Genomic DNA, 16056 nt, shown 5'->3' with positions numbered 1-16056 from the left:
GCAAAAGGTCATTGTGGTGACAGTTTTAGGTTCTGAGGGGCCGCCTCACTCTTGGCCATACCGTTTGGATATTCAGGCTCTTCCCTGGGCTCTTGCTGCCTGAGAAGTCAGGTTTTCCTTTGTGTTTGTATTCTGATGTTGGCTGAGTCTTTGTCAATATTGTCCCAGTTTGTTTGGCTCTAAGATTAAATGCCACGGTCTTACTCAGAGTAATTAACCTTTGGTGTTCAGCCCAGCCCACCCACTGTACCCTTGAGCATAGCCCGGGCTCTCCTGAAGTTCACTGCTCCCAGCCCACGGTAGCTGCTGGTTCACTTTCAGCGCAGAGTTATTTTGCCTGCAGACAAACAGGGCAGAGGCTCTGGTGGAAGTCTGAGGTGCAGCCAGTGTGGGGTTTGTTTTTCACATCTTCTGGGCATCCCTGCTGAGGCTGCCAACTCCTGGCATCCTTTTCAGTGTGAAGCTGAGGGTTGAAAACCATATTTGCTTCCTTCAGCCTCAAAGGCCACAACCGTATCATATGAGAGTCCCCATTGCTTGCATCGACAGCACTGTGGCTAATTCAAATCTGTCATCCTGAAGTGCCATGTCCCTGACATTGGTTTTGTTTGGGAAACTAAGGCAAAGACCCTCTGGTTTGGGATTGGAGAGTCTGTGTGATCCTGGGCAAGTTATTTAACATCTCTGGGCCTCTGTGTTGTCCGCCTGTAACACTGGGCCAGAAAATAGTAGCCAACTCCCTGACTCTTTATGAAGATTACCAAGCTGATATTTAAAATGCTCAGAAAAGTTTTTGGCATAGAATAACCATAGAAATATTTGTTAAATACAGTGGACCCTTGACTTACTAACTAAATTCATTCCCAAGGACTGGTTGTAACTCAAGTTGGCCAATTGAAGGCTCAGGCTCCTCTACACAGCCTTCAAAATCTCTCTCCTGTACACAGGCAGATCTCAGTGTCCTTAGAGAGACACTGGCCCAGGATTTCTCAATTAACCCCACACAGGAAAGGATGTTGTAATGTTCCTTCAGGAACTCTTTAAGGGTTAAATCTGTATCTGACACCATCTGGAAGCACAGGTGGCCAGTATTCCAGTCATAACTCAAGACATTGGCTGTAAGTTAAAACTAAAATTCTGGTTTTAACACACAAGTTTTCCATATGCCAGGCCAGTTGTAACTTGAAGATCCACTATACAACAAAAATAGAGAGTTCTTTTTATGTTGAGGCTGAGAGTTGAAGTTAAAGCTAGTAGTTAAAAAGCAAAATGTGGCAGTCTGGCAGGTTTATGGTTCCATGTGAACTCTGCCATCTTTTAGCTATCCAACCTTGAGCAAGTTACTTAGTGTCTCTGGCCCTATGTCTACTTTAGTCTCTGCTAAAATGGGGATCAGAATGGTTCATCCTTTTAGGATTGTGGGGGCTTTAGTGAAACAACATACCCAGTGCATTCGGCACTTTGTTGGCATACAATACATGGTGGTTGTTTTCATCACTGTTATTATTATTCCTCAAGTGACGTCCCAATGGAATTGGTCAAAATAAAGATGTGCAAAAGCAAAGCGCACCTCCTCACACTAGCAATTCCAACCTCCCGCCACATCCTTGAGTGTCCACTATGTGGCAAGTAGATGTACAGCCCCGGGACACAGCTGTTATCAGTTTTATGTTATTATTGTGGATGGACCCTGAGTATCTAGTGACCTGTCCAAGGAAACCCAAGCACGAGTGACAAAACAGCATTCGAGCGCCTGTATACCTTGAATCTAACCTTTGGCCTGACCCATGCAATTCTGGAGCTGGCAGAATTGGATTTCGATTCTAGCTTTGCTATTTACTGGTTGTATGGTGGATCATGAGCCATGCTAGCTTTGTCAGGCTCAGGTTCCTCATCTGTAAAATGGGCTCAACCACAGCCTCTCCTAGGTCTTTGGTGGGGGTCAAGAAAAGCAGGGCACAGAAGCATGCTGTTACACCTGGGCTGCTAGAGGTGCTTCATTGACTTTGTGATTATCCCCTATAGTCTTTGCTGTTCATAGGATACAGCATATTCCCAGTTCCTCTCTGGGTTTCCCAAACAGGGTTTTTGAAAGCCAGAACCCAGTGCTTCCTCATCCTAAGGTGCCCTGCATGAGGGCACATTTATGGCCCCTCATTTCCTGGGAATTGTGTGTTTTCTCATCTAAGCTACAGTGTGTAAACTCTCCTACAAGGACATCGCCCTGTGGGAAAGCCAGGAACAGCTGTTCAGGATGCAGGTGTTTCGAGGAGCTTTGCAAACAGTCGCACACCCTTGTTGCCAGCTCGTCTTCTGGAGGGTGGCTTTGGATTCCTGACAACTTCTGCTTAAAGAAGTGTACTTCAATTTCTGGATCATCACTCATCTGTTTTCCACTTCCATGACTGAGGAATGATAAGCTAGCTGAGAACTGCAGGAAAGCCATGGAGCTGTGTATCAGGGAGGGAAGAGATGGCGTGCCCGAGCTCGCAGGCCATGCAGGAAGGTTTACTTCCCGAGAGGTTCACTGCCCAAGGGTGGGGGGTATGGTGGGCCTGGGTGGCTGAAAACCCCTGGGAGGAGACAGGTACCCATGAGAAGAGGCAAGGGAAGGAGCTGCCTGTAGCCCTTCACTCTGGGAGACTTGGGCAGGAGGATCACAAGTTCGAGCCCAGTGTTGGCAGTTTATCAACTTAGTAAACTGTGTCTCAAAATTAAAAAGGGGCTGGGGATGGATCTCAGCATGAAGGCCCTGGGTTCAATTCCAGTATAGCCCCCCCCCCCCAGCATAGTGACATTTTCTTGAAGATGCTACCACTCTGAGGTCCTCTGCTCTCTTCCCTTCTCATTTCCTGCCTGAGATCCCCGCTGGCCGAAGCCAATGGCATCCAGAGGGTAGCTTCCCTGTGTTCTGGTGTCCCAGGCTGGGCTGGGAGGGAACGGGCAGGCAGAGGAAACGCAGCTCCAGAGCGGCCCGGGAGCCGCCTTCTTCCCAGGGCCCTGCAGAGCTGGTTCTGAACATCAGCTGCATCGCTGAGGGCTGCAGCAGAAGGAGCTGCTGGAGCTCGGGTGAGGTGAGCTTGCCTCTGAAACAACAAGAGTGTGACACTGCTTCGCCATCCAAGAGGCAGCATGACATTTTGTCGGAAGGTATCTTGCAATGACAGAATTTTTATTTATTTATTTTTATGATTGTAGTTTATTAGTACAGGTTGGAGTACATAATGTTCACATTCCTGAAAACCGGATGGACGTCTTAGGCTGGTGCCTGTGGGCAGCGTGTCTCCATTCCTGGTTTCATCCCCTCCTCCCTCTCCCTCCCCTCCCCCTTCCCTGCCCCCTTGGTACATGTTTGCAGCACATAATGTTTACCTTTCTGGTGTGGAGTTGGCACACGCACGTAACACATCTCTACCCTTTTTGATTTATCCCTCATCCATCCCTGCTGAGAGCGCTCGATCGCTCTACTTCCTCAGATAATAGAGTTACTGCTCAGGTACAATAGGCCTTCTGAGCCACCTCTCCTTGCAGGTTTACTGGATGGATTCAGTTCAGCTAAGCCCTCTGCCCATGTGTGGTTCTTCTGTTTGGATGCACGTGTCTCCGAGAATGCCTGAAGACTGGCAGCACCTATCGGTTGATGATTCCATGGTCTGGCCACCTTTCCTGCTCACTTGTTGATATTTTGGGAGGAGGAGGAGTTGAGGATTAAAACCAGGACCTTTGGACTTACTATGTCTCCAGCTCTTCTTTTTTATTTGGAGACGGGGTCTCACTGTCATCAAGTTGGCTTGAACGTGCAGTCCTCCTGCCTCAGCCTCCCAGAGTGTGCCACCACCCTTGGCTTATCTGATGAAATTTTTGTACTTTTACTAGTTGTATTTTGTATCACTTGCATTTGTCCCTGTGTCTGCTTCGACCTGTAGTACTTGTTAATATCACAGAAAGAAACAATGAACAATTCAGTGCACCAAGAGGATCTAAAGATAGTCGCTCCATTTATTTATTAAGTTCCTTGGGGGGAAACTCAGTAAGGGCCAACCATTAAAAACTATCTCAAATTACTTGTGAACAACGTAGCTGTAAATGATGGGGAAACTGGGAGGAGTGAGAAGGATTCTGTTGCAAATTTGTGGTTGGAGGAGAGAGTTGTTCTCCAACCCAACCAGGCTTTTAATGTTCTTGCCTTGGGGGAGTTTTGCAAGAGAGACAGTGGCTGCTCTTCAGATGTTGACTGTTAAACAGTAGAAACTGGGTATCGAGGTGCTTGGCTGTAACCCAGCACTTGGGAGGCTGAGTGAGGTAAGCAGATCATGAGTTTGAAGCCAGCCCGGGCGAAGTAGCAAATTCAGAGTCAGACTACATAGTGAGACTCTGCCTCAAAACCCCTCAAAACTCACATCCCTTTCCTTCCATCCATAGATGTATTCCCCTTCCTCTCTTGTACCTCAGGGACTTCTGGGAGAATTTCCCCATTGGTCTTCTACTACTGCCAAGGGTGGGACCGAACCTTCCTTTCTCACCATTCTGCTGTATACCAACACTGCTTTCAGCAGGCGAGAGCTCTAACCTGCTGAGTTGTATTTGAGATGATTTCTTTCCCTGCCTCTGTCTCTGTGAGACAGCCCAGCGAGGGCCCTGTACTTGCTCCTTGCTCACCCTCCAGTGCTACATTCTGAGCAGTCACTAAACACTGTGGAATCCCTCAAAGTCTTAGAAGAGACGCTTAGCTAGAGACACTTAGCCCTTTGCGTCTGTAGGTAGTAACACAGTATTCAAACTCTTTTCATTTTGAAGGGCTTTGGGGGCTAAGTTTGTGAGGTCAGCTCTGAATGAGCAAATAATCAAAGAACAAAACCCGATGAGGTTGACGACATGGTACCCTCAAGTTTGTTCAGTTCTTTCTAATAATTTATTTCTCCCCTTTGCCTGAAAACTTTCTCTATTTGTAGACAGTAGTCTTAGCTGTAAGTAGGAGCACAAACAATAGGTTAAACAATGTATCTATTTATTTCCTAAGAATCCACAGATCAGCAGCCCCAGGGCGGTCCAATGGCTTGGTAACAGAGAGGAAGAACACCTTCCCATCTCCCATGCAACTGTGCTTAGAGCACTGGTCTTGGCTTCTTGGGCTTATTTTCCACCATGGCCATGGAGCTTCGAGTCACCCAGTGGCCTGGCAGGAGCCAAAGCAGGAGGATCTACCTCCCCAGTGGTTCCCTTTGAGGTAGGGGAAGACATTTCTAAGAAATCTTAACAGGGTTTTCTTCTTTCATGGGTCACATGTCAGCCATTCGAGTCAGCTGCAGACAGACTGAGGAAATTGCAGTGTGCCGTGGTCACACGTTAGGACCAGCTCGAAGCAAGCCGTCCTATCCCCTGGGGCCAAATTTATCACTGCCCAGGAAAACACACAGGGTGCTGCTTGCAAAGAGGGTGGCCAACACTGTACCTTATGATCTATTTGTTACCGTGGCAAGAATGTATATTGAGATGTTTGCTTTGTGTAGGAGTTTTGGAACAATGAGAAGTATTTCAAGAAATTAGCCAAACTATTTGTCCAGGGTTTACACGGATCTGAGCTGATTTTTTTTTTTTTTTTTTTTTTTTTTTTAGCATTTCAAGGTTAATGAGAGAGATTTGCAAACATTCCCAAGACAGCATCTGGGTTGTCTTGGGGATGGAGGTACACAAAGGGTCAGAGGAGGGGATCTAGGAGTGGGAACCGAGGAGGGACAGGGGTTTCTTCTGCCCTGGTGGGCAGAGGCTGGTGTCTGATACCAAGAAAGGGACCACCCTTCTTTTGGGGAGAGCGGTGTCTCCAGGAGTGGCAGAGGCTGGCTCCCCTTGCCCTCAGTGTCCCTGGAGGTGGGTGGCTGTGGAATGCCAGTGGGATCTGCCTCCTGCGTGCAAAGGGCCTGGAGGCAGCAGCTGGTCCCTCCTTCCTTGCCTCCTTTCTTTCTGGTACTGGGGATGGAGTAGGGCCTTCGAACTGAGCTACGCCCCAGCCTTATTATTTTTTTATTTTCAGACATGTATTGTTAGATTACTAAGCTGCCCAGCCTCAAGCTTTTCGCGCCTCCAGACTCGGCCCCCCAGAGTGCTGGGATGACTGGCACCACCATGGTGGGCTGCAGTGAGAGACTTGGCCTTGGACTTGTGGTCCTGAAAAATCTCTGCCACAAAACGCAACGCTGAGTCCAAGCGCAGCATCGAGGTTCTGTAGTAATGCAAGAGCCTGTCTGGAACAGAGGTAATTAGCAGGAAAGCAAGGGTAATCTTGTACTTCCTTAGGGTCTCGAGCCTCAGTTTCCCCATGTGTAGACTGAGAATCTTGACTGTATCTATCTCATTAGGAGAGGTAAGCAGTGTAATGTGTTAAAAGTGCTTAGGACAGTGTCTGGTACGTAGTGAAATAAACAGAAGTGGCCATTACAATATGATCGCTATTTTCTAATATTGTACAATCCTAGAGCACAGACCCCATAAGCAAGACTGAAATTGAATTTTTTTCCAATTGAGTTGATGAAGTCTTGGGATATAATTAAATTTTAAAAAAGAAGAGATGTAACCTTGTTTTGAATCTCAGCGTCATGGATAAGTCCTCTCCATTACCTTAGGGAATCAGTCCAAGTCCTCTTGGGAGGGCAGCCCTTCCAGTTCTGCAGGTCACAGTCCCACCACGGAAGTAGTCACACTTGCGTCCCGCTATTACTGCCACCTACACCCTGAAGTAGACATATTGTGCTTTAGATCATCTCTCTGTCTGTCTGTCTGTCTCTCTCTCTCTCTCTCAGCTGTCACATGCACCATAGTATCATCATCCCACTCAATCCTCACAAAAACCCTGTCATTAGAACAGATGACTTCCCTATTTTTTGAAAAAGTTAGGACATACATTTCTCATGAAGACCCTGTTCATAGAAATGCACGAACACACAGACCTGAGAAAATGCTCCTGTAACTTCATGTGATACTTTGTGTCAGTTCTATTTTACTGGATTGTGATGGACTGAAAACTCTTATGTTAAGCCATAAAACTGACTCCAAGAATCTTAATTTCTTAATTGAATCAAGTTCTTATTATTCCTAATTCAGGAAGTTACACACAGGCCTCAAGAAACCCAACCAATCAGAGTCAGAACTGGAATCGGACCCATGATTTCTCTGTTCCTGAGGACTGAGCATAATACCCTGCTGCTTCCCACAATGCACCTCTTTGAGGGCAGGTGGCTCAAAGCCCTGTGCACCTGGGGCCTCGCTTGCATTTGATGGACAGCTTTCAGGTCTCAGCCACCTGGCTTTGACGCAGTGGTTCTCAGTGCTGGGCACCTGGAGGAGTCCTGAGTTGCTCCCCTAGGGATCACATTTGCATGGATCTGCGGTGGGTCTGGCAGGTTCAATTAGACTTATTTTTAAGTCTGCACAGGTGATTCCAATGTGCTGAGAATCAAGGGCTGAGAATCTCCAAAGGGAGAAGCTTCAGCAGGCTCTCACTTCTTCCACTTTTGTGGAGGCTGAGATTGCAGAACACACTAGCTGGGGCATTTATTACCAAGATTAAATAATATGTACAAGCCAAAACACAAGGCATATCATTAAAGCAAGCCTGTGTGCGAAACAGTGTTCTTTCAATTCACAGTATTGTTCTCCTTCCCCCCCAGCTGGCACTCGAGTATATAATTCCACTGCATAACTTGGCTGTGGGGGAACGAAATGCAGTGTGTGCCCCTAATATTGTCTGGACTGTCATCCACTTTCACTAACACACCCTCCAGGGCAGAAGAACAATACTCCCATTGAGCAGGCTCTGTGGCTGGAATCTGAATTTGCTTTCATCATTTCTGCTTTCTGTTTGTGTGTAATTACTTAAATGCCCCGGGTCATGAGGTTGTCCTTAAAATTGGAAGGCTGCCTTACTCTCCTACTGATGATATAAAAAGCCCAAAGAATATGGTCAAATTGAATTTCCTCTCCTGAATAGATTGAAGAATTTATGAATTCTAAGTGGTTTCTCCACATGAACAATTTATTCTCGGAGCAAGAGAACTGGCCTTCATGAATGATGGAGACCATCCTCAATTAAGCTGAGTCCATTTCCTTCTAAAGGAGCAGCATTAAGAATTCATGGTTGGTTTATTCCCTGATATGAATAAAAATATTCACTTCCTAAATGGCATGAATTCCCACTCCACATATTTAGGTCACAAATAAGAATGAACACCTCCTACTGGCTGCTAGATCTGAAAATGCCAGACTTTTATGAAGCAGTGTAAAGACCTTAGGGAGTTTATTGTCAGGAGAGGAATGCAGGTCCAGGACTACTGGGGACCCTGTCACTTCTCTTAAAACACGGGGAGATGTCACTGGTGGAGAAGAGGATGGTTCTGGGTTATACAAATAAATTCCATGTATTTTAAAAATCTAATAACAAATTTATCAAGTAATGTCATGCACATGATTTGACAAATACTACCTGGGACAAGGACTAATAAAAACATAATGAATAGATTATAAGGAAAATATTGAGTAAATGATAACACAGGCAGAGTGTGTCAAAAATCTTGGGTAGCCGGGCTGCCATATCACTGCTCCCAGCACAGAGGTAGGGGCTTTTGGGCTGCTGTACCACTGCTCCTAGTGCAGAGGAAGGGGCTTCTGGGCCACTGTACCACCACTCCCAGTGCAGAGGAGGTGAGCCACATGGGTGCCAACAGCACAACCCCCCCCCCATGCCCCCCTCCGGTCGTCAAAATGAGAAAACACATAAACAAGTCTGAAAACCAGACTTCCAGATCACCTACAGCAACCCCAAAGGGAAATGAGATAGAACATTTTGATACTCAGCCACCCAGACTCCCTGAACTGACAACAAAAGAGGATCTGGAAAAATAAAATTGAAATAATTTCTCAGATAGCAGCAGAGATTGTGCTAATAGTGCAAGACATTATTAACAAATCCAGAGAGGAGCTGAGGAACATGATGGAATCCCAACATAGGAAACAAATGGAATCCATAAAACAGATGCAAACAGATTTCCAGGATATTAAAAACTCCACTGAAAGTCTACACAGCAGAATGAGCCAATGTGAGGACAGAATTTCAGATATAGAAGACAAGATTGCAATTAGTGACCAAGAAAAGAAAAATTGCTTCAAAATTGTAAGGGACCACAAGAAATCAATCCAGCAGCTGCTAGACGAGGCAAAGAAGAATAACATAAGATTGATTGGAGTCAATGAAGAAACAGGAGTGAGTGCAGATGACTTAAAAAAAACCTGGTTACAGAAGTACTGGCAGAAAAGTTCCCAAGCAGGGGAAAAGAACTTGACATACAGATAAGTGAGGCATATACAACTCCAACTAGCCTTGATCAAAAAATCTACACATGGGCATGTAATTGTTAAGATTCCAGAAACCCAACAGAAGAACAAAGTTCTACAAGCAGTTAGAGAAAAGAAACAAATCACATACAAAGGAAAGCCCATCAGAATCACACAGACTTCTCAACGTAAACACTCAAGGGAAGAAGAGCTTGGAGTGATGTATTCCAAGCCCTAAAGGAAAAGAGCTCCAACCCAGATTGATGTACTCTGCAAAACTATCTTTCAAAATTGATGGAGAAATAAGATACTTTCATGACAAAGAGGACCTTAGGAACTTCATGAATACCAAACTGGCACTCCAAAAAATCTTAGACAATATTCTAGGAAAAGACAATGAGGATCACAACCCCAGGAAGCACAGCAGAATGAATCCACCGGGCATGACAAGAAATTAAATGCAAAGGGGGGGATTCCAACAAAAAGAAAAAGTCATGACAATGATAAGTCAATTTGTATCAGTTATAACCATCAATGTTAATGGTCTAAATTCACCAATCAAAAGAAATAGACTGGCAGAATGGGTCAAGATGCAAGATCCAACAATATGCTGCATACAAGAAACACACTTAATTCAAAAAGAAATTCATAGGCTGAAAATTAAAGGGTGGAAAACAATACTCCATGTGACGGAAACCCCCCAAAAAGGAGGAGTAGCTATCCTCTTTGCAGATCCAGTGGATTTCAAACCAACACTGATTAAGAGAGACAAAGACACTAAATTTTTGTAAATGGAACAATCCAACAGGAAGAGATGACAATCATAAATATCTATGCACCAAATGCTAGTGTGCCCAACTATATAAAACAAATGCTAACAGACATGAAAAATCAAATAAGCACTAATGTAATAGTAGTAGGGGACCTCAATACCCCACTGCCACAAATAGATAGATCAACTAGACAAAAAATAAGCAATGAAATACTAGGACTCAATCGAATACTTGAACAAATGAACTTAACAGATGTTTACAGAGTGTTCCACCCTGCCAAATCGGAATACACATTCTTTTCAGCTGCACACAGGTCATTCTCCAAAATAGACCACATACTCACTCATAGAACATGTTTAAGTAAGTGCAAAGGAATTGAAGTTATCCCCTGAATATTATCAGACCATAGTGAGATAAAATTGGAGATCAATAGCAAGCAAAACTAAAAATTTCATAAACACATGGAAATTGAACAACACACTTCTGAATAACCAATGGGTCACAGAGGAAATTAAAGAAGAAATCAGACAGTTCCTTCAATTAAATGACAATTCCAATACAACATATCGGAATCTATGGGACACAATGAAAGTAGTCTTATGAGGGAAATTCATAGCAGTGAATACTCATATTAGGAAAACAGAGTGAGCCCAATTAAACAACCTGATTCTGAACCTCAAGCTTCTAGAAAAAGAAGAGCAGGACAAACCCAAAGCTCATACAAGGGAGAAATTATAAAGATCAGGGTAGAAATCAATTCAATGGAGATGAAGAGAATGATACAAAAAATTAATGAAGCCAAGAGTTAGTTCTTCAAAAGAATAAACAAAATTGACAAACCCTTAGCCAACCTTTTCAGAAAAAGGAAAGAAAAGGCCCAAATCCATGCAATTAGAAATGAAAAGGGTGAAATTACAACAGACCCAGTGGAAATCCAGAGGATCATCAATACCTACTTCCAAAACCTATACACCAATAAGATGGAAAACAGAAGAAATGGACAGATTCCTAGATATATATGAATTACCAATGTTGAATGAAGAAGACCTAAAAATTCTAAACAACCCGATATCAATCAATGAAATTGAAAATGTAATTAAAAACTTACCAACTAAGAAAAGCCTGGGTCCTGATGGCTTCACTGCTGAATTCTATAAGACATTTAGAGAGGAACTACTGCCACTACTGTTTAAACTCTTCAGTGAAATTAAAAGGGAAGCAATACTCCCAAATTCATTCCTGGAAGCAAGCATCACCTCGATCCCCAAAGCAGGGAAAGATCCAACCAAAAAAAAAGAACTATAGGCCAATATCACTAATGAACATAGATGCAAAAATCCTTAATAAGATCCTGGCAAATAGAATGCAGAAGATCATAAAGAAGATCATAGACCCTGACTAAGTGGGATTCATCCCAGGGATGCAGGGATGGTTCAACATACAGAAATCAATCAATGTAATACACTATATCAATAGAGCCAAGGACAAAACCCATATGATTATTTCCATAGAGGCAGAAAAAGCATTTGACAAAATCCAACATGCATTTATGATAAAAACCCTACAAAAAATTGGAATAGATGGTCTCTACCTCAAACTGATAAAAGCCATCTATGAAAAACCAACAGCCAATATCATACTAAATGGTCAAAAACTGAAATCCTTCACACTAAAATTAGGAACAAGACAAGGATGTCCACTATCACCACTCCTGTTCAATATAGTTTTGGAAACACTAGCCACAGCAATTAGACCAGAGAAAGAAATAAAAGGAATAAAGATAGGAAATGAAGAAATCAGATTGGCATTATTTGCAGATGACATGATACTCTACATAGAAGACCCCAAGAACTCCACCAAAAGTCTTCTAGACTTAATAACCAAATTCAGCAAAGTAGCTGGATACAAGGTCAACACACAAAAATCAATAGCTTTCCTCTACACGAACAACAGACTCATTGAGAGAGAAATAGGGCAAACAATTCCTTTCACAATAGCATCCAAAAAACTGAAATACCTAGGAATTAGCCTAGGAAAAGAAATCAAAGACCTCTTCTCTGAAAACTATGGCACTCTGAAAAGAGAAATTGGAGATGATATCAGAAAATGGAAAGACATCCCTTGCTCCTGGGTAGGAAGAACCAACATAGTGAAAATGGCCATATTTCCAAAACTGCTATATAGATTCAATGCAATCCCAATTGAGATCCCAGCAGCATACTTCATGGACCTTGAGAAAACAATCCAAAAATTCATTTGGAACTAGAAGAGACCCAGAATAGCAAAAGCAATTCTAGGCAACAGAGACATGGCAGACAGTATCAAAATCCCCAACCTGCAACTATACTACAAAGCTACTGTGATAAAAACAGCATGGTACTGGCAAAGAAACAGACCTGAGGACCAGAGGAACAGATTAGAAGATGCAGAAACAACTCCCGACACACTCAGCCACCTCATCTTTAGCAAAGGAGCCAAACACCCTCACTGGAGGGAAGATAGCCTCTTTAATAAACGGTGCTGGAAAAATTGGGCTTCAACTTGCCAAACTAAAACTAGACCTATATCTCTCACCATGCACTAAACTAAAATCGAAATGGATTAAAGATCTAAATATTAAAACAGAAACACTGAATCGGCTGGAACAGAGGTTAGGTAGAACTCTTGAAGACATTGGTGTAGGAAAAGATTTTATGATCAAAACCTCAGTTGCCCGTGAACTAGCACAAACAATCAACAAGTGGGATCTCTTTTTATTAAAAAGCTTCTGCACAGCAGAAGAAACCACCAGCAGTGTGAAGAGACAACCCACAATGTGGGAAAAAATCTTCACCTGCTCTTCCTCAGACAAAGGTCTACTATCTCGAATCTATAAAGAATTTGAAAAAATCAGACCTCCCAAATTTAAAGACCCAATCTGAAAATGGACATCTGAAATGAACAGACATTTTTCAAAGAAGTAGAAATTGCAAATAAATATAAGAAAAAATGTTCAACATCACTGTTCATTTGTGAGATGCAAATGAAAACAATACTGAGAGTCCACCTCACTCCAGAAAGAATGGCTGCTATCATGAAAGCAACCAATAACAAATGCTGGCGGGGCTGTGGGGAAAGAGGAACCCTGCTCCACTGCTGGTGGGAGAGTAGACTGGTGCAACCACTGTGGAAATCAGTATGGAGGTACCTCAAAGAACTAGGCCTGGAAGTCCCATTTGACCCAACTATTCCCCTGCTGGGTATCTTCCCCAAAGAATTAAAAGAATCATGCCACAGTGATATAAGTGCACCCATGTTCGTAGCAGCACAGTTTGTGATAGCTAAAACTTGGAAGCAGCCCAATTGCCCATCATCTGGAGACTGGATAAAGAAAATGTGTTTTTTTAAATAAAATGGAGTACTACTCAGCCATACAAAATGAGAAATTAGAGACATTTATAGCTAAATGGATGCACATTGAGGCCATACTCTTAAGTGAAATAAATAGGACACACAGGTGTAAATACCAAATAGTTTCTCTAGTGTGAGAAACTGAAAGTTTAGTAAATAAGGACTAAAAGGTATAATAGATAATGTGAACTAGAAAGAAAAGAGGTAAAGAGGAAGGGAAAGGGGGAGGGGGAGGGGAAAGGAAAGAAGGGAATGGAATTAATACGAGAAAATGAAAAAATGGAAACAAAGTCTTTGTAAATAGGGAGGAATGGAGGGGTTGAAGGGAGGGCTGGGCAAAGGTGAAAAATAAGAACCAAGAGAGATTATGTAAAGGTGCAAATTTCCAATGATGATTGTCAGTATATTGTACACCTAACATGTACCAATAAAATAATTTTTTAAAATCTTAAGTTATTTGAATGACTAGAAAATAGCTTTTTTAAAAAATATATTTAATTTTTATTTGTCAAATATACCTCAGTAGGCTGATAACTTGTTCTTTGTATGAGACTTATATAATCAAATCTATCAAGGGAGTATATAGGCTGATCAAGCAAAAACTGTATCATTTAGTATAAAAATCTTACAGAAAATTTTTTATGACTTCACTAATGATAAGGTTGCATTAGTATCCAGAAAAATACCCTCAAATACTTTAGAAATCATGTAATTTCTCTAATATTAATTTCCCTAATGTAATTTCCTTTAACAGTCATGTTAAATTTTAAACATTAAGTAACATTTTAGCACAAACCATGTTGTTGTTAGTTTCTTAACAATTTTATGCTGACTTGTCTACTGATAATAACTAATAAAATACAACAAGTATGATGGTACAATCATAGAGTAAAATATTAGAAGTTTCCATATTTTAGGTTTATCACTAAATCATGGAGTTAGGTATTTTTAATATGTAAGTTCTGAAAATGTATAAAAAACACAATAGCGAAATTGTCTGACAGTGACTTTTCAGTTCTCCCAACGTTTCTACAATGCGTCCCTGATGATAACACTATCAATGCACTGGGGCTAGCAGACAAAGAGGCTTCCCTGAAACAGTTAAAGTTAGTGAGGAGGGGCCTCACTTTAATATGAATTGAGTCATAATTAGAAATTAATCATGGAAGGGTATGTCTACCACAGACATCTTTCCTCACAGTTAAATGATCTCATTTCTTCCCCATCTCTAGTTCTTAGATCCCCAAAACCATTTATTTTTCCTTCTTTTTTCTTCTACTTGATCCATTGGTAAAACCTAAGAGATTGTGCTTCAGGAAACTATCTTTTCTGTAGAAGAAAAATCAAAAGATTATCAAGAATGAAAATTTGCTAAATTTAAGATTTAATGCTCTAAAATATGTGATTAATCACTGGTTGCCCCAAAACATTCTTTGTTTCTTTTCCATGATGATGATGATTCTTCATATATTTCCTTTTTCCATATGGGCACTTTGGCTTTTAAAGTGCCAATGGCATAACTCACAGCTGCTAGAGACGCAGCCCTGTGGGCCGAGGACACAGCAATAATTATGCTTGCTTCTGACACTGGAACCAAGCCAAGTCTATGGAACACTGCTATGTGTTTTACCGGCCATTTCTGCCTAATGTCACTACAAATTTTTCTGATCTCATTTTCCGCCATTGGTATATATGCTTCATATTCTAAACTAATGACTTTTTTCCCTTCAAAGTTATTTCTTGTAGTCCCTACAAATAAGGACACTGCACCACACACTGGAGAAATCACCAACTGTGAGACTTCATCTACTGAAAGTTTCTCGGCAGTGCATTTTATTATGTCTTTAGATTTCTCTTCAGCTTCGTCCATATTTTTCCTACATGGCTGAAAAGCATTATCCTCCACTAATTGGGGGGATAATGGCAATTTCGTCTCCTGGTTGCAGCTGGAGGAGCTGATCTCCCAGCTCGACATACTCGTGACGAACAGCAAATATCACCTGATTTTTAATATCAGCCAATCCAGGATGTCAAGTTTCTATCTCTTTCCAAAGCTGCAACGCTTTTATTTCCTGTGGCACAGAAATGGTCTCTGAACGAACTCCCGCTATTTCAGCACTTTTTGCAAAGTACAGTACTTCAACCTGCAGCTGGGTACCATCCCGCCCGCGACCCCGAGGCCGAACTACAACTGCAGAGGCCTAGAAAATAGCTTTTAAAGGGATGAAATAGAAAAAGGAGGAGTCCTCGATGCTATTTTAAAAAACAAGTTAATGCATTGTTTCTAGAATCATAATCCCCAAATATAAGAGCCCCTAATTGTTTAGAGCAGTGGACTCCAATATTTTGGTGCCAAGGACTGGTTTTGAGGACAATCGTTTTTCCAGGGACTGCGGACAGAAGCATGGTTTGGGGAGCAGATTCTCATAAGAAGCAAAGAACTTCATTCCTCTCACGCACGACTCCAAGTAGGCTCTGTGGTCCTATGAGAAGCTAATGTCACTGCTGCTCTGAATGTAATGCCAGTGACAGGGACCGGTTGGAAATGCAGATGGAGTCACTCACCCAC

The 16056-nt window shown here is 42.4% G+C and overlaps 1 pseudogene; it reads right to left on the bottom strand.

Moving 5' to 3' along the window:
* Positions 1 to 14485: 14485 nt before the first annotated feature.
* Positions 14486 to 15617, bottom strand: LOC110344551 (molybdopterin synthase catalytic subunit pseudogene; annotated as a pseudogene).
* Positions 15618 to 16056: the final 439 nt, after the last annotated feature.

The sequence above is a fragment of the Heterocephalus glaber genome, unplaced genomic scaffold, assembly GCF_053883595.1.
Source record: "Heterocephalus glaber isolate CG9 unplaced genomic scaffold, H.glaber_assembly_v1.0 deba00001673, whole genome shotgun sequence".
In the NCBI taxonomy this organism is placed as follows: domain Eukaryota; kingdom Metazoa; phylum Chordata; class Mammalia; order Rodentia; family Bathyergidae; genus Heterocephalus; species Heterocephalus glaber.
Note: the sequence above shows the minus strand (reverse complement) of the source record. Positions and strands in the feature narration are given on the sequence as shown.